The sequence below is a fragment of the Peromyscus maniculatus genome, chromosome 9 (assembly GCF_049852395.1).
Source record: "Peromyscus maniculatus bairdii isolate BWxNUB_F1_BW_parent chromosome 9, HU_Pman_BW_mat_3.1, whole genome shotgun sequence".
NCBI lineage: Eukaryota > Metazoa > Chordata > Mammalia > Rodentia > Cricetidae > Peromyscus > Peromyscus maniculatus.
In genome coordinates this window covers 109,944,674-109,965,132 of record NC_134860.1, presented here as the reverse complement: position 1 = coordinate 109,965,132, position 20,459 = coordinate 109,944,674, and the positions used below count along the sequence as shown (strand labels likewise).

The following is a 20,459-nucleotide window of genomic DNA, read 5'->3' as shown; positions in this document are numbered from 1 at the left end:
TACCCTATTTATCTATAAAGGTTCTAATCATTCTTCTCTAGGAGTTCTGTCTATTCCATGTCCTATTTAATTATTTTAAAGCTAATTTTATTTTTAACTTATACACAACAGATTAACATTGAAATATCAGTCACATACATTGTAAATATTAGTTCTGTGATATTTCACGACATGCATAAATTACTTAATTTTAATGGGGTTAAGTATATATTTCCTTAGATATTTATTGATTCTTCATACTGAAATTTTTAAATTTCTTTCTTCTCACTACTGTGGTATTAAGGATTAAATTCATGTCTTTACACTCACTTGAGAGTCACCCTAGCACAGAAATACATTTCTTGACCTCTTCTTACACATTAAAAATGTATTGTGCAAAGCCAGGCATAGTGATTCATGCCTTTAATCCCAGCACTCAGCAGGCAGAATCAGATGGATCTCTGTGAATTCAAAGCCAGCCTGGTCTACAGAGAGAGTTCCAGAACAGCCAAAGCTACACAGAGAAAGCCTGTCTCGAAGCCATCCTCCCCTCCCCCCAAAAAATGCTTTGTGCATTATTATCAACAATTATCATTCTCCTTAGAACAGTATTTCAAAAGTCATGATAATTGGTAGGAAGATACAAAGAAAACTCAGAAGCAACTCTAAGAAAAAAATAAAAAAACACAAGGAAAGGATGGCATTTATAGAATTGATGGGAAAAAATATTCAAGAAGGGTAAATATTTTCAAAGATCCTTTTAAATCATTTAAATACATCATTGTGGAGCATCAAAATATAATGATATCAATTGAATCTTTATTGGTGATGTGGTAATTAAAAATCATAAAGCATTCTTGAATGTTGAATGCTGCCATGTCAATAATAAATTATTGGTGTATGATATTGCTCTATATGAGGTGTATACAAGAAGAAAACCGTGTATGCCCCTGGTTTTTCTCTGTTGAATTTTTTGAGAAACTATGTCAGTTCAAGTTCCATAATGTAATAAGGTTTGAATCCAGAATAAAGAGGGGCCGGATGCTCATTCTACTCTCAGGTTTTAATAGAGGAGAAAATGAAAGAACAAAACATGGATCATGGACAGAAGTTTTCTGGGGATTCTGAAGAAAGAATTCATGATTTGACTTTCCTAACATAAACATGTTTTATGATTCTACATTTGAAAACCTTTACAGAGTGTCAGGTATAGCCTCAACACACATTATACACACATGTCAAGAAATTATAAACACAAGTCAAAATTATAGCTATATAAGCATCACAATTGTACTAATAAAGACATAACTTTTTCAAAACCTGTATTAGATAATTGGGATTTATCAGGACAGGCTCAAAAATTTAGCAATTAGGGATTCTAGAGCAAAGGAAAATTATATCCCAATTATATTACAAAACACTCCAGTTATAAAGAAGACTTAATAAAAATGCTAGGAAAGTTAACTAGTTGAAATAAGTAGCTTGTTAGATATAGGAAAAATAGAACCAATGTGATTTCAGATTCTATTTGGAAGTGGAAATCTGATGACTGAAAAGTTAGGTGAGTGAGCACTATCAAACAATTAAATGAAGTACAGTAGAAACCAGTAGACATGAAGATTATTGTAAGAGTGGCCAGGTGTACAAGAAGGAAAAAAAGTTAATAGTAATATGGAAAATTACAAAGAATTAAAGAAATGTAAAACACCAATGGTTGAAAGACCTCCGACGGTTTCAGACAGAGTCACTAAAATGAAATCCACAGAAAGAATGGAAATATCATCAAAGATTCATTTCAAAAGCAACAAAATTAAGAGATTCTTGAAAAGCAAAAGAAGAGTCAAATTGAGATCAATGGTTAATGTTCAAGGGGGCAAAAATTAATAATATTTTCTCATGTCTGAATGAAAATTATTTGAACGCTGAGATTTCATCAAACTAAAAGATCATAAGATTGCAGGTAAAAAATTTGTGTTAGCTAGTATGTAAAAATATTAAGAGGTTCACTGAAGTACTTTTGAAAATATGAACAATGAGAAATGTTTCAAATGAACCATGTTTGCATGAAAATTTTATATAAGAACATTTATTAAAGATATAATTAACAATAAATATGTTTTCAGATTAATAAAATGGAAAAATTATTCAATAAAAACAAATTTTAATAAAAAATAAAATAAATAAATTCCTTTTTTGGCATAAAAGGTCATTTAGAACACTAATAAAGAAGTGATCACTAATAAAGCTCTAATGAGATATGACTGATTAAGTTCATAAAGGAAAACATGTGCTTAAGCAATACATATGTAAGAAGTCTTATTTGTTAAACATTGGAACCTTCCTTTACAGCTATTCCATGTTTTACTATATCAGGTGTAAATCCTTTGTAATGACAAGGACATACTTACAGCAGTGAAATGGAGAACTGCTTTTGTTATTCAATTAGGTTGAATAAGCATCAGTAGCACAGCGCCTTTGTTTTGCTGCCTCAGTGATTGAGATGACTTTTGTAAAGTGTCTTAAATTATTCCTCAACACAATACTTAACATTCAGATACCCAGGAACACTGTCAATTCTGTCTTTAATCCTGTTGTCCTCTTTCATGTTTTCTAGAATACTAGACAGAAGCTACTTTCAAGGAATGCCAGAGAGATCAGATGAATGAAAGTTTCAAATTTGACATTTCTGGAGAAATAAACACTACACTCAGGCAAGAAAACTATCTACACCACATGAGAATAGATGTTTAATTAATGAGAAGACCCCTGTTTTGTGGTCAATGAGGAATACTCACAACTGTTTATTTCCATTCACTTGATCTAGGATCCATCCACAAAGAAAAAAAATGTGTTTCAAATGTATAAATACATATATCCTATTTTTATTTTATTTCAATTCAAACATAGGAAGGCTCTGTAATGAAATGTATTTACACACTATGTGTATCGAGTCAACTAATAAGATATATGTCTATAAAGATAAAAAACAAAGACATGAATCTATTTTAAAAGCCCATATATTTATGCACATATCCTTCTATCTAGTTGAATATTGATTGTTGACTTAATTACAGTATAATATTGAAATAAAAATATCTAACTGGATTTGTTGACATATGAGCTATTGATAAGGGTCCTTCTCTTTGCTGTGGATATCATTCTGTATAAATAAAACACTGATTGGCCAGTGGCCAGGCAGGAAGTATAGGCGGGACAAGGAGAGAGGAGAATTCTGGGAAGTGGAAGGATGAGTGAGGGAGACACTGCCAGCAACTGTCATCACAAACAGCATGTGAAGATGCTGGTAAGCCACGAGCCACATGGCAAGGTATAGATTTATGGAAATGGATTAATTTAAGCTATAAGAACAGTTAGCAAGAAGCCTGCCATGGCCATACAGTTTGTAAGCAATATAAGTCTCTATGTTTACTTGGTTGGGGAGTGGCTGTGGGACTGGTGGGTGACAAAGATTTGTCTGGACTGTGGGCCAGGCAGGAAAACTTTAGTTACATTTATGCACATATCCTCCTATCTAGATGAATATTGATTGTTGACTTAATTACAGTATAATATTAAAATAAAAATATCTAACTGGATTTGTTGACATATGAGCTATTGATAAGGGTCCTTCTCTTTGGGATATGATGGAATAGCAACAGTTTTAATATTTTACTTTGATGTCTATATTAATCATTTGTCTTACTGCTGTGAAAAACTATGAAAGTAACAACTTGAGGAAAGAAGAATTAACTTCACCTTTCAGTTTCAACATGGAGTCTAAAATGGTTTGGAAGTCATGGCACATGATCTCAAGGTGGCTGATTACATTGCATACATATTTAAGAAAGCAGATATTGATGGGTGCTTTTGGCCAGCTAACTTGGTACTTCTTGTTCACTGAATAATCCAAATTTCTGGATTTTGCCACTTACAGTTAAAATGTGTATTCCAAATTTAGTTAACCTAATCTAAATAATATCTCTCAGACTTCCAGAGACTTGTTTCCAGGGTATATACCAGGTGTATAAAACCTAGAGAGTTCTTTTAATATTGCTTATATGAACATATGTCCAAAGCTGAACAAGCGGGATTTGACAAACTACATAGGTGGTCTTCCATGGAGGAAACTCACTTTCCTCTTCTTAGGGCCATTCATCACCTCTAACTATTAATCTATGGGTAGGGCCATAAAGAACTTACTTTGATTTCCCAGGTCAGTTCCAGCTTGATTCCTCTCAGACCTGTGTTTAAAACTTGTGTTGTCTTCTGGAACAGGGAACATGGTCTTATGTTTCAGCTCAAGAAAGCAATCAAGGACAATAGTAGTTATAATACTGTGTTGGGATACTCATATGCTTTTCACAAATTCCAGGAAGGTTTCGTTATATCTGCGTTGTAAGACCACCAACCAAGACCACTACAAAGCTGATATCCGATGCAAGCACACAGGGATTTATTAATAGCAAAACAAGCCTGGGTTTGGTCTATGTCCAATGCTTGACACAGTAAGGGGAGGAGGAAGGCCCCAGGCACTCACTTCAAGGGGTTTATAGAGGAAAGGTTTCCATACAAAGGGTTATATATCTCAGATTAGGCAAGGGGGCTAGGGGTGAGGTAGTGCTTTGAAGTTACTAGCTAAACTATAAGTGTGAGGATACTAATGGCTTACAGGATGCAAGGTATCTATAGAGACCTATTTTTTTTTACTCCCTATATCCTGTTTTTGCTGAGCCCAAAATATGTATATGTTCCGATTTATTGTTCCAGTCTTATTTTCCCATGAGTTCAAACTCTGGCCAGTTGAGTCCATTACTCCCCATATCCTGTTTTGCTGAGTCCAGGATATATAGATTTATTGTTCCAGCCTTATTTTCCCAGCAGTTCAATCTCTGGTTGGCTCTAAAAGTGCTGGTCAGCAAATACATTCAGCAGGTGTGTAGTATCTCTCAAGAGGGCTATTGATTTTTCCCTTTCAGTTTCCCATGCCTGACATGGGTGATATCCTTAGACAGTTTATAGCAACTGGGAGGAACACCATGATTTCACGTGTATAACTATTTAAGAAAAGTTACACACACACACACACACACATGCTTGAACACATATACACATATATTTACTAATTTGTAAGTAATTTTATTACAATCACATATCTTAAGAACGCTTACATTTACACTTTCCTGTGGTGATATATTGAGTACCCAAAAAAGCTCACCTGGGGAACAGAGGACAGAGACAGCCACTAAATTAGACATAGAGGTCAGGTAGTGATGGCACACATCTTTAATCCTATAACTTGGGAGGCAGACTTGTCTGGATCTCTGTGAGTTCAAGGCCACACTGAACTACATGAGAGAAACAGAACCAGGCAGTGGTGACACATGCCATTAATCTCAGGAAGTAATATGGCAGAACACAAAATGGTGTATAAGGGAAGAAGAAACAGGAACTTGCTCTCTTCAGGCTGAGGATCTCATAGAGATAAGAACTAGTGGCTGTGTGTGTTCTGATTCTCTGATCTTTCAGCTTTCACTCCAATATCTGGCTCTGGATTTATTGTAAGATCTTTTAAGTTTTGTAGTACTTTACATCTAGTCCTCTGCATAGTGAGACAGTTGTGTAGCTTGATCTGCTTAGGGAGCCCCCTGGCAGTAGAATCAGAATCCATCCCTCATGCATGACCTGGCTTTCGGGAGCCCACTACCTATGATGGGACACCTCTCACAGCCTTGAGGCAGGGGAAGGGGCTTGGACCTGACTATAATAAATGTACCTTCCATGGGAGGCATTACCTTTTTGTAGGATAGAATGGAGGATGGGTTGGGAGGGGGAGGCTTCAGGGGCGGGAAGAGGGAAGAGGAAGATCTTTGATTGGTATGTAAAATGAATAAAAAGAATCTCTTGATTAAAAAAAAAATTCGTGTTACACTTCCCTATTGCTTTTTTTCTCAGATATCCTTACTTTATTTATCTCTCCTTCCTCCCTCACTCCTTTATTGTCTGTCCCCAACCTTCCCCAGTGAAAGCCCATCATTTTCCCATTACCCTCATCATAGAACTTGCCTGCTACTATCACCCTTCTAGAGATTGTTCCCACTTCTTTCCCAATTTCTTTTTCTGTTTTCCTGGCCTTCTAGGATACTTCAGGCTTGCATTGTTTAAAAACAGTTGTTATGTTATCACTCTTTGTATGTTAACATCTTTTAGGTAGATCATCTTTTTTATTTAAGATATTTTCCATAAGCAAATGAATATTTAACTATTTTTATTGATCTTAATATGTTTTTGTTGTTGTTGTTTTGGGTTTTCGAGACAGAGTTTCTCTGTGTAGCTTTGCACCTTTCCTGGAACTCACTTGGTAGCCCAGGCTGGCCTCGAACTCACAGAGATCTACCTGGCTCTGCCTCCCGAGTGCTGGGATTAAAGGCATGTGCCACCACTGCCCAGCTAATCTTAATATGTTTTTTATATGTCTTCCCTGTCCCTTCCTAATGCACATGTTAAATCCACATCAAAATGATAGTAACATGAGGTTAGGGGACAGAAATTCACATTAATATCCTTACAAACAGGTATATGATCCTGTTGCTACATGAGCACACAGTGAGACAGCCATAACTCAGCCACATAGCGGGTCCTTCTGAGACTCTGATGCACCTGCAAGTAGCTTGACTGTGGACTTCCAGGACTCAAAACTTTTACAAAGAAATTCCTTTTATAAAGCTCTCTACTGCATTTCCTTACAGCCAAATCACTACACAATGTTTCATGTGCAGTTTAGAACAACTGTGTGGTGGTAATCTAATTATACTGAAATATGATTTTGATTGTATGTTAATAAATAAAGTTGTCCGGGGGTCAGAGCTATTAGAGCCATAGCAAGAGTGTGGCGGTGGTGGCACACGCCTTTAATCCCAGAAAGCCAGCCTTTAATCCCAGGGAGTGGTGGTAGAAAGCAAAAAGATATATAAGGCGTGAGGACCAGAAACTAGAAGCATTTGGCTGGTTAAGCTTTCAGGCTTTGGAGCAACACAGTTCAGCTGAGAGCTATTGGGATGAGGACACAGAAGCTTCCAGTCTGAGGAAACAAGACCAGCTGAGGAACTGGTGAGGTGAGATAGCTGTGGCTTGTTCTGTCTCTTTAAATAGACTAACAGACAGGAAAAGGAGCTCTCATTCGGGAAGCTGGGACACCGCAGGCGGAAGGGTGAGATTTTGGCTCTGAGCTCTGACCTCTCGGCTTTCTCTTTTGCATTATTTCTGTGTTTCTTATTTAATAAAACAGTTGGTTACATCTATATCTGGCGCCCAACGTGACAAGAATCCATTGAAAACCACTTGGCTTGGCGGCGGGTCCGCTTTCCCGCAAGGGCGGCAGGCCGGGCGGCCGGCTTCCTAGTTCGAGCTGCCGGTTACCTAGTCCGAGCTGCCGGCTTCCTCGTTCGAGCGGCAGCTTCTGGCCCGGGCCTAGGTCTGTGAGCAACTTGCTTAAAGCCGGTGCTACAAACAACTCAGACCTGCCCTGCCTAACAGGGCCCTGCCTGTAAAGCCAACGCAAGTGGTCAAAGTTTAAGGAAGCCAGACCCAGGCCTTGACTCGGCACAAGAGGGAAAACGTGGCTGCATTTAAACTTTAGCCAGCTACGCTTTCTTGTTCTCTCTCTCTCTCTCTCTCTCTCTCTCTCTCTCTCTCTCTCTCTCTCTCTTTCTCTTTGGATTTACACCTGGGACACTAGGTGGCTGTTTTGAATATCCCCTCGGATTTCTACTGTTCTACGCAGATTTAATTCACTGGGATTTCTACTGTTCTACGCAGATTTGGTAAGTCATAAAGGAAACTATTTAAAAGACAATTTTTTTCCACAGTTAAAAAAAAATGGGCTTTATGTGTACATTGGAAGAAAATTGGTTTTTGTTCGAAATATTAGGCAGTCTGACAATGGAACAACTATATAATATTAGTATTGGTGGAATTATGCACCTTATCACTATGCTAATCCACATTTTAATATTTAAAAAGATAGTCAATTTAAGTGCCAGGATAACAGCTTTAGAAGATGTTGTTTCAAGTCGCGATCATAAGGTTGTAGAAAGAAAGCCTGTTTTCACACAGACACCCTTAATTTATCCAATTAACAGTGAAGTTGTTTCAAATTGGGATCATAAGGTTGTAGAAAGAAAGCCTGTTTTCACACAGTCACCCTTAATTTATCCTGTAACTGTACAGCAGGTGCCTGATCAAATGATGGCTACACAAAATAATTGGGCTCCAATTGAAATGTTGGATTTAAAAAGGTTTAAGGAGGCAATAGTATCTTATGGCATGCATTCCCCATATGTAAAGCAAATGTTAAACACTTGGTCAACATATAATAGGATAATACCACAGGACTGGCGGGACCTTGCACAAGGTGTTCTGGAACCCAGCCAGAGACTTCAATTTCTGACTTGGTTTAAGGAGGAGGCTAAAAACATAGAAAAACAATGGAGGGATAAAGGAATACAAGTTTGCCAGGATCAGCTTATGGGAGAAGGTCAATATGCTTCAGCACAAACACAATGTTTATATGATGTCCAAACCCTAATTTTATGTCGAACGGCAGCTTTGAATGCATGGGACAGAGTTGAGGAACCAGGAAAAAAATCTGAGTCATTTACAAAGGTGAGGATAGGCCCAAAAGAGTCTTTTACAGATTTTTTACAAAGACTGGCTTCAGCGGTAAAGAGAACGGTCTCGGATTCAGAAGCTGGTAAGGCAATAATTGAATCTTTGGCCTTTGAGAATGCGAATGCAGCATGCAAAAGAATAATCAGGCCATTAAGGGCAAGATCTGCACCTATGGAAGATTGGATTAGAGAAACAATTAATGTTGAGGTTGATGAGCATGATGATACGTGGGTAGGAGAAGTAATTTCAAAAGGTTTGAGGAATGTTAGATGTTTTGGGTGTGGAAAGCAAGGACATTTTAAAAGGGACTGTAAACAGGTCATTCCTAGAAGCAATGTTTATTCAAGGAACAAGGGCAACAGAATGCCCCTTCCTTCTGGAGTATGCAGAAGATGTGGTAAGGGAAAACACTGGACCAACGAATGTAGATCAACAAAGGACAGACAGGGTAATCCTTTGCCTCAGTCTTCGGGAAACTCCCAGAGGGGCCTCGCGCAGGCCCCCAGTGCAAATCCAGTTCAAACCTTTCCTGCAGCTATAGAGGAAATGCCTGCTCTGGAGAGCGATTAAATAACCAAATGCCTATTGGAATAAATCATGCTGGTCAGGTTGATGAAACAGAGAGAATAGAAAATTCAGGAGAAAACATAAAGAAAATTTTTTGGCAAACTTCTATTAATGAACAAAGACCAAAATTAATGATAAAAATAAATGGTGTTTTGTTGTCTGGTCTGGTAGACACAGGTGCGGACGTTACCATAATTGCACCAGAATTTTGGCATCCAACTTGGCCTCTTCAGGAGGTAAACGTTCAACTGTTAGGAATTGGGACATTATCTCAGGTGAAACAGAGTGCAAGATGGCTCGAATGTATAGGTCCAGAAGGACAGAGAGGAAAATTAAAACCATATGTGGCTAACATAACTATGAACCTGTGGGGTCGAGACTTGTTACAACAATGGGATACTCAGATTAACATCCCTCCAATCTCAGAAACAAATCATAACCTAACACATGTTACTGAGAGAAATATTAGAAGATATTGTTCTAATGAGTGGTCACCAGCTATCCATATTATACAAGAACAGGGCACAGTAACTGATGATCTTCCAAAGACACCAATAGCTCTACCTTTAAAATGGTTAACAGACAAGCCTGTATGGGTCCAACAATGGCCTTTAACAACAGAGAAACTCCAGGCTTTAGAAGAGCTAGTAGAAGAACAGTTAAATGCTCAGCATATTGAAAAATCAAGTAGCCCCTGGAATTCTCCTGTCTTTGTTGTTAAAAAGAAATCTGGCAAATGGAGAATGGTAACAGACCTTAGAGCGATTAACAAAGTAATTCAGCCAATGGGCTCTCTACAATCAGGGATGCTGTTGCCTACTCTGTTACCAAAAGGATGGCCTCTCATAGTTATTGATTTAAAAGACTGTTTCTTTTCAATACCCTTACAAGAAAAAGACAGAGAAAGATTTGCTTTTACAGTGCCTACTTATAATAATTCTCAACCGGTTAAAAGATTTCAATGGAGGGTCCTCCCACAGGGAATGTTGAATAGCCCAACTCTGTGCCAATACTTTGTACAACAGCCATTGGAAGTGATACGTAAAAAATTTCCTAAATCTATAATTTATCATTATATGGACGATATTTTACTAGCTAACTCAAATACAGATACTTTAGAAATAATATTTGAAGAAGTAAAGAAAATTTTGCCTTGCTGGGGATTACAAATTGCTCCTGAAAAGATACAAAGAGGAGATTCTATTAATTATTTAGGATATAAAATAGAGCTACAAAAAATTAGACCCCAAAAGGTGCAAATTCGGAGAGATAGACTACAGACTCTTAATGACTTTCAAAGATTATTTGGAGATATTTCTCATTTACGAACTATTGTTGGGGTAAAAAATGATGAACTGACTAATTTGTTTAAAACTTTAGAAGGTGACAAGGACTTAAATAGTCCAAGAAAATTATCACCTGAAGCTGAGAAAGAATTAGCCTTGGTAGAAAAGAAAGTGCATGAAGGACACGTGGATCGTATTGATCCAAAGCTGGATTGCATTTTGGTTATTTTACCTTCTAGGTGTTCTCCTACTGGAATATTAATGCAGAGGGAAGATATTATATTGGAATGGATATTTTTACCAAATAAACCAAATAAAAAATTAAAAACTTATGTGGAAAAAATCTCTGACTTGATTTACAAAGGAAAATTGAGACTTCGTCAATTAGCAGGCATAGACCCAGCAGAAATTGTCGTACCATTAACTAAGGAGGACATTGAAAAATTATGGATAGAAAGTGAACCATGGCAAAGAGCTTGCAGTAATTTTTTGGGAGAAATTAACAGCAAATATCCCAAAAGCAATAGAATTGATCTTATAAAGAGAGCTGATTGGATTTTGCCTCGAATTGTACGGCAAAAACCCATATCTGGAGTTCGTACATTTTATACAGATGCCAACAAAGAAGGAAAGGCAGGATACAAATCAGAAAATTTAAGTAAAGTGGTTGAAAGTCCATATAATTCAGTTCAAAAATCAGAATTGTATGCTATTCTGTTGGTATTAATAGATATTTCAGAACCCCTCAACATAGTAACTGACTCTCAGTATGCTGAAAGAGTGGTGTTACATATTGAGACTGCAGAATTTATCCCTGATACTTCAGAATTAACTTCATTATTTATTCAATTACAAGATACAATCAGGAAAAGGAATCATCCTTTATATATAACTCACATTCGATCCCATACTGGTCTGCCAGGCCCTCTAGCACAAGGCAATGATGAGATTGATAAATTATTGATAGGAAATGTGCTGGAGGCCTCAGAATTTCATAAAAAACATCACGTTAATAGTAAAGGTTTAAAAAAGGATTTTTCCATAACCTGGCAACAAGCCAAAGAAATAGTAAAGAAATGTCCTACTTGTTCCTTCTATAATCAGACGCCATTACCAGCAGGATGTAACCCAAAGGGTACTCAGAGAAATGAAATCTGGCAGATGGACGTGTTTCACTTTGCAGAATTTGGAAAACTGAAATATGTACACCACACTATCGATACTTATTCAGGATTTCAATGGGCAACTGCTTTGAGTTCTGAAAAAGCTGATTCTGTAATCACTCATTTGCTAGAAGTTATGGCCATCATGGGTATACCTGCACAAATCAAAACCGATAATGCTCCATCATATGTCTCTGTTAAAATGAAACAGTTTTTTGCTTATTACAATATAAAACATATTACAGGCATACCACATAATCCTACAGGTCAAGCAGTTATAGAAAGATCAAACAGAACTCTAAAGGATATGCTAAATAAACAGAAATGGGTAACAAAAACCCCCAGAAATAGACTGCATAATGCTCTTCTAACTTTGAATTTTCTGAATGCCAATGAGAAAGGAACAACAGCTGCAGAGAGACATTGGATAATAGAAAAAACTACAGAATTAAATCAGCCTATATACTTTAAGGATGTGCTGACCTCAGAATGGAAACCAGGGTATGTATTACATTGGGGACGAGGTTTTGCTTTTGTTTCTACAGGAGAAGATAAGCTGTGGGTACCATCAAAATTGATAAAGGTTCGATTTGAACAAGAGAGACCTCTTAATTAGAGGAGGTGATAGTTCATCAACCAGCATGAACATCCAATTTAAACTAAATGGTATCAATAACACATGCCTTTTCATTTAATCAAATAATAACTTGTCAAAAGGAAACATCCCCAAAATTAGTCTTGGGGAAAGGTTTTTTGTTTTTGTCTTTTAGGAGAATGAAGGTTAAGGAATCTGAAGAACACTGGACAAATGAGACAACTGAAGAAAAGGGACAAATCATCTATCCCAAGAAACAGAATGAAACGGTGTATGGGTATATATTATCTAAAAAATTTTTATGTCTTCCTAAATGTTTGTTTCTGCTTTTCTCTAAAGATTTAACACTATTGGTTTTCTAATAGTCCCAGTTCAATTAAAATTTAAAGCTGACTTTGGAGTTGGAGAATGGCTCTCTCCTTCTTTAAAATCAAGCATGTTGTTAAAAGGAAAATGCAAACTCCCTGTATCATGCCAGAATAAGAGCCATCTTCTGCTATGGTACAGGACAAAAGCAAAATTAATTAAGGGACTATTCTATTACTAATCTCAACTCTTTGATTCTATTCTGATTCTTTAAACTTTTCTTAAAGTATGAATTTTATATCAAAATTTACAAGATTAACATATAAAGATATATAGATATATATACATTTTTAACATATAAAGATATATAGATATATATACATTTTAAACTTTGTTAAGATATGAATGGTCATATAGAGTACTAACTAATTCTAGAAAAAAGGCTAGCTGCATATATATGTTTTTGTGTTCGAGTCTCTTATCAGTTTTCTGCAGGAAATCATGGCCAGGCCTAACATCAACTGAAGTCTCCAGAAAGAAGATGGGGCCCCACAACAACAACAATTCCACGTGGACAATAATGATATCATTAAGCTGACAAACATCATCCACAGATCAGCTTTGAACTACAAGGTGCTCAGAGCATTCTTTCATGATAAAGAAAACTTCGCCCATACCCAGCAGGAAGCAATTTTAAGACTACATCGCCCACATTCCCAAAGAGGTGGTGTGGGGTGGGTGGTTTTTTGGTCTTTTTAATGGGTTTTGGGTCTGGGATAATTTTCAGCATTTAGGGGGGCTGGTTACAAGTTATTGTCAAGGGTTAAGAAAAAGGCTAAGCAAAGGAGATTAGATTTAAGGTTCTTGTTAAAAAAAAAAAGAGAGAGAAAGAAAGAAAGAAAAGAAAAAGACAATCACTAATACTTTACATTGGATTGAATTGTTTTATATTGTATACAAATTTGAAACTGATATTGTTAGAAAATGCTATATGTATATTTCTAATTGTATTTATACCATTCATTTAACAATGTAATACAAATTTCTGATCCTTGAATGTTATTATTACCAACTACTAGGATATAAAGAAATGAAAGTTAGTAGTTAGATATTTCAATAGAACTTGTAGTCATATTAGATATGTTTTAAAAATTGAGCAGAGATGTTTTAGACAGGTCATCTTCAAACCCTTCAGAGATCTACAGAATATGGCATTTAAAATGTTTTAATAACTTAGAAAATTTTTCTTTTTGAGACATGTCAGCTCCTGGCAGTACTAATCTATTTCAGAGAAAATATGGGCATTGAAGAAACTGCATATGGAGTCAACTTTCCTTGTGGCAAAAGTTAGCCACTGGACAACAAAGTATCCTCGAATCAACAGGACAAAATGGACAGACAGAACACGAACAATGGACTACTGATTCTTACCAAAACAAGTGTGGTTATGGCTTTATCAAAAGGCATCTTCTGAGGCCAGGACAATATGGCCCCATCCCTGAAGTGGCCTTCGCATCCGGAAAAGGTACGGTGCCCTTTTCTTCGAAGGCAGCTTAACAGGCAGAGGGCCGATGGATTCTGTTGTACAATGGAACAGCAGCTGAAAGCTCATGCCTCTCAAAAGTAGACTGGCATTTAATAGAGGGATGTGGAGAAGAAGAGGATGCTGAGATGAAGCCATATATACACAGCCAAGAAGAATGGACAGCTGAATTAAAAAACTGTCAACAATTTCCAGAAATTAAAATCCTGAATCATGACGGGACACTAGTGGAATTCAGGTGTTTCTGGTACATGGACTGCTCTCACCCAATGTGAGATTGAACTGTTGACCTTGTGTACAACCTACTTCACAAATGAGTCTGTCAGATACACTAAGCCTATAGGCTGAAGATGATGCCCCAACACTGTGGAGAAACCTCAGGTGACTGCCCAGGCAGCTGGCTGTTTCTGTCAACTTACAAATTTTTTGGAAGTTGCTTGTATGCACTTCCTGTTTTTTATTTTTGTTAGCTAATATTATTTCCTTCTTGGGTCTCTGAGGGAGTTGAATATTAGTTAGTTATGGTTGAAGATTAGTTACTTATAGTTGAAAAATTAATTAGGATAGAAAGTGCATTAGATACATCTTGGAATTACCAAAATAGGATAGATAATGGAATTATTTTCTCTGACTTGTCAAATACCTGTTTAGGTATTTATTATTTGTATATATTGTATATAGTTATTGTACTTTTGTATATAGTTTTTCTTTTGTTAGTCATAACCTTTTGCTTTTTTTTATTAAAATAGAAAAGGGGAAATGTGGTGGTAATCTAATTATACTGAAATGTGATTTTGATTGTATGTTAATAAATAAAGTTGTCCGGGGGTCAGAGCTATTAGAGCCATAGCAAGAGTGTGGCGGTGGTGGCACACGCCTTTAATCCCAGAAAGCCAGCCTTTAATCCCAGGGAGTGGTGGTAGAAAGCAAAAAGATATATAAGGCGTGAGGACCAGAAACTAGAAGCATTTGGCTGGTTAAGCTTTCAGGCTTTGGAGCAACACAGTTCAGCTGAGAGCTATTGGGATGAGGACACAGAAGCTTCCAGTCTGAGGAAACAAGACCAGCTGAGGAACTGGTGAGGTGAGATAGCTGTGGCTTGTTCTGTCTCTTTAAATAGACTAACAGACAGGAAAAGGAGCTCTCATTCGGGAAGCTGGGACACCGCAGGCGGAAGGGTGAGATTTTGGCTCTGAGCTCTGACCTCTCGGCTTTCTCTTTTGCATTATTTCTGTGTTTCTTATTTAATAAAACAGTTGGTTACATCTATACAACTGTATAAAAATATGTACATATATATGTACATTTACTTATGCATATATGTTAATTATAAATTAAATTATCATGTATTAGTTTGTGTTGCACGTGGGGGGCATTATGATGTGTATTGTTAGGGCGTGTTCTGTGGTACACATGTGGAGATTGGAGGACAACGTTGCTAAGTTTCCTTTCTCTTTCTGTCATTTTATGAGGAGAATCAAGATCATGTCACTCCATATGTACAGCAAGCACCTTTACCTATTGTCACTGCACCCGAGTATGTGATTTACTTTTTATTTTGTGTGTCTAATTTTTTTTGCATGAATGCATGTATGAATACCACATGTGTGCGTGGTTCTCTGGGGGGCCAGGAAAGGGCACTGAATTCCTTGGAACTGGAATACCAAATAGCTTAGAGGAAGCTGCCATGGAGGTGCTGAAACTAAACTGGAGTCCTCTGGCACGGTAAGCACTGTGCCATCTCTCTCATTCAAACTTGTCTTCTCTTCTGACATGTCTTCATGTATTGTGGCTTCAGTAAATGAAAAAAATGTCATATATTAGGTGTTAGGGAAGAGGATTTTGTTGTTGTTGTTGTGTGTGTGTGTGTGTGTGTGTGTGTTCTGCCCTCACACACTGAAATGTTTGTTGGTTGGAAAACTTTGATTCAATGCTGAATAGAATCAAACTAAAATAGACACCTTGATTTTCCCACAGACCTCCGCAGTCTTTAGCTCCCTTCCTTTGTTCCTTCTGTTTCTCACACAATCATTATTATTAATAATCATTTCTTCATTATTAAGTTAAACATTTTCCCTCCTCTATTCCTTCCATTCTGTTTTCTTTCTCCTCTCTGTATTTCTTTTTCTCTTAACTTATATTCTGTATGTTAGTGAGACCTAGCCATGTCTCAATATTACTTATAGTCTATTTACTCCTATGTATTTGTACTAGTGGCATCTTTATATAAATGACCATAATCATTAACACACAATGAAGTGTTTTCTATTTTATGTCTGTTTTCACCATCATATCTACAATTTATTTTTCAAGTTTAGTCAGAATATGATAAAATATGTATGAAAATTTCCTCTTCTTGTTTTAAAGTCAAGAAATATTCTACTGTGTAACCTATATGGGAAGGTAATTGTAAAGTTGAGGAGTGTTTTCATTTGTTTGCTAAAATATAGCCTTAATATGTTAAATACCCTCAGAATTCAAATTATAAAAATGAAATTCTGTGGTGCCATAGCAGTATGGCTGTGCTGCAGGAGCTCTTCAATAATGGATGAGCAGGTATTGCTTTTATGATTATATTTGCATATTATAAATGAGTTTATTACTTGATAAGTTTTATTTTAACTATCAAATATTTGTTGGAAATTATAACCTGATTAACAATTTGAAGGGATAGTTATTTACAAATGGATTGCTCAAATTATCCAATGAAAGTGTTCTCTCATGCACTTAAAAATGGTAAGAGGGGGTGTAATTTAGGGGTGAGGTAAAAAAAAAAACAAAAACAAAAACAAAAAACACTAGCACAAGGGAATGTCCCTGGAATCTACAAGGACAATCCTGGCAAAGAATCCTAGCAATCACAGATTGGTAGCCTGAACTGCACATGTCCTGTGTTCAGGCAAGACTTCTCATGGAGTCTTCTCATGACTTCTCATGGAGCTAATCCAGCCACATAAATTTCAGTGTACAGTCTGTCCTGCCTATGACCCATGCAGAGGGGTAAGGGTGGCCTAGTGATTAAAGGAGTGGCCAACCAATGACCCTTATAGTTTACAACCATTGCCAGGAAAGCAAGCCCTACCCTGACACTGCCAGGAGCACCAGAACCAAAAGGCTAGATGACCCAGAGACCAAGATAGAACCAAAGAGGACTAGAGAGGGAAAAAATTTCAGTGTAATGATGTCTAATGATATTCTGCTGTATTCAAAGATTGGTGCCTATCCCAGTTGTTATCAAAAGGTCTTCACCCAGCGATGATAGACACAGATGCAGAGACCCACAGCCAAATCCACAGTCAAACATTAGGCCATGCTCAGAGAATCTGCCAAAGAGGAGGAAATACTATAGGATCCAGAAGGGCCAAGTATACCACAAGGAAGCTCAACTAACCTGGCCTCATAGGGACTCACAGAGACTGAACCAACAGCCAGGAAGCCTGCATGGGACTGACCTAAGCACTCTGCATATATGTAACAGTTGTGTAACTTGGTGCTCTTGTGGGACTCCTAACAATGGGAACAGGGGCTGTCTCTGACTCTTTTACTAGATTTTGGGACCTTACTCCTCATACTGGGTCGCCTTGTCCAGCCTTAATACATGGGGAGGTGCTTCATCTTGCTGCAACTTGATATGTCGTGTTTTCTTGATATTCAAGGAAGATCTGCCATTTCATGAGCAGAAACTGAGGAGGAATGGGTTGACATGGTGGGAACAGAGTGGGATGTGAGGAGGGCCTAGGAGGAAAGGAGGGAGGGGAAATTGTTGCTGTGATGTAGAATAAAAGTAAAAACTTTAAAAAATGTTAAATATATTCTGGTGGGAAGTTTTCTGAACTAGATGGAAGTCTAAATTTACAAATATAAATGATAATTTTACTATTATAATGTAAAAAATGAGTTATATAGTTGCACTAGGTTTTGTGGTTTGTTTGTTTTTTTTTTTTTTTTGGTTTTTGTTTGTTTTTTCCAAAGATAGAAAAATAGTGGCTTAATTTGGTGTTTTTCATGTAAATATCCACGAAGTAGTGTGTTAATATGGTTTATGCTGTATATTGTCTTTACAAATTTATTCATTTTTCTGAATGTTTCTATAGATGCATATGATTCAACGAAGGAGAAGTCCATTGTAAAGAGTTAATTTTGTAAGTAGAGGAAACAGCAGTGAATTATTCAGCTCCCTTGAGATCAGAGCCTCAATAGTGTTGTGTTGCTAACTGATGGTGGTTGAGGATTAAAATTTAATTTATTTTGCTCTGAGCAGTGGGTTGCAGTGACTGACACATTCATTAACTCTTTTCAAAATCAAAAAACATCTTTGTTAAGACAGACAACATTCAGCAGGTTCGAAAACAGAATCTTTCATTCTCTGGTTAATGAAGAAGAAATAAGTCTGCTTTAAGAACATCACAGCTCACATTACTAAATTTTTTTGCTTGTATTTTTAAAATGTATATTTCAAGTGAATAGATATTCATTCTTACAAAAGTTTCAACAAAGTCTAAAACAAACAAAAACTCAGTCTTCTCATAGCTCCAGAGAAGTTCAAAATCTATTGAGTGCGCACTCTGAGAAAGTGGGATTGAAGTACCTGCTACTGATGAACAGTTTGCAGTACGTGATTAGTGGGCATTAATCAGTCAGAATATTCTAGACTCTTCATCAGGTACATGAAGATAAATAATAGATATGGACAGAAAGTATTCTTATTTCTATACCAAAAATAAATTTATAGGCTTAATCCAGATTTGAACATATGAGATTATCTGACCAAAAATTCAGTAGTGATGCAGACAGAACTATTTCCTCTCAGGTTTTGAGTGAAAACAGACAAGTGAATACAGCATACAGCCACATATGATTGAGAACACATTAGCGAATTGTGAAACCAAATTACTTTACATCCTTCTATACATATAGTGTTCTCTTATAATATCAATCTCTAGGCTATACTGACTTCATGGAGCCCTTCAAATTTATTTCAGGTTTTTTCATTTATTCTTTGAAAATTACATAAATGTAATCATTTAATCACTTCCAACTCCTCCTGCAAACCTTCCCCCTATATGTTCCCTCCCAGTTTCACTGAGTCCAGTTAGTGCTGCCGATATACACATGGGTCTTTGGAAATATATTAGACCATGGACAACCTAGCTATTACTTGCCAACAGCTGCTCAGCAAGAAAGCACAGCCATGTGCACGTTCAAACAACCGTTGTGAGTTAATGAGCTCAATGGTTTTGAAATGTCCAGAAAATGCTGATTCACAGCAGTGCCCCGACTTAGACCTTTAGAAACTTCCCAATATCTCCTTTGTGATGTTCTCTTAGCCTCGTTTCTTAAGAGATGAGTACATGTGATATATAGGTGTCCTTTACCAGTGAGCAATACATAGTCCTTCTCTGCTCTTTGGCTAGCTGAGTCTCTATTGCTTCTCCTTACAGAAAGGATTCTCTGAAGAGTCCTTAAGATTTCAGTAATCTACAGATGCAGAGATACATACTTAGAAGGTAGTGTGACACTGTGTAAACTTAGCAAAAGAATAGTAGTAGGTTCTACTCTAGAGATTATGACCTTCCAGTCACGAGTTCCTAGCAAGATTTACAGTTCCAGGCATAAGTGTCAAGCCATAGAGCAAACCTTATGCCCAATTAAAATCTACTGGTAATTAGGCACATTTTGTTCAAGTTACCACTGTACCAATTAGGCATATTTTTACCAGACAAATCATTGGTTCACTGTGCTGACAAAGGAGTAACAGCAGTGTGCTTTCTCTTCTGCTAGATTGCATAGCAACTTCCAGAACTATGAAAGCTAGCCAGCTAAAAGGATGATTCCAGTTTAACAACAGCTATATTTTTCCATGTCCCATAACCAAGTTCTGTGGTGTCTTTAGCAATATGCTCCTACCATCACAACTTGGATGTCTTGAGTACTGAAAAATACTCAATAAAAACCTCCAGAATTGTTATCATAATGAGTGGAATTTATTGCTCGGTGGAGACATGATTTGTCTCTCCCCTTGAGAGTTAATTAATAAGGCATGTCAGGGATCCACCAAGGGGCTACCTTTAGGAAGGCTGGTTCACTTAAAAAAATGTGCTTTTCCTTCCTAGGCATCCCGGCCCAAAGAGGATTCCCATTAGCTGCCATGATGCTTGGTTAAGTTTGCCAGCTCTTCATAGGATATAGAAACTCACAGCTGTTCCATTTTATAATATAAAAATATAATTTCTCCTCTTTCCCTCCTCCAAGTCCTCTTATACACCCATCCTTGCTTACTTTTAAAATTCATGGTCTCTTTTTTAAAATTTAATTTTACTATTTGTGTTTGCATGCATGTATAATATTTGCAT

General features: G+C 36.9%; 1 long non-coding RNA gene across 2 annotated transcripts in view; it reads left to right on the top strand.

The window, feature by feature from the left end:
* The first annotated feature begins 3,221 nt into the window (after positions 1 to 3,221).
* The window catches only part of LOC143267206 (uncharacterized), an 81,067-nt gene continuing 63,829 nt past the window's right edge, over positions 3,222 to 20,459 (top strand). The window contains exon 1 of one of the 2 annotated variants that reach the window (XR_013042125.1): positions 3,222 to 3,307. This is a non-coding gene — a long non-coding RNA (uncharacterized LOC143267206). The remainder of the gene's footprint in view (positions 3,308 to 20,459) is intronic. The other variant, XR_013042124.1, reaches the window with a different exon arrangement.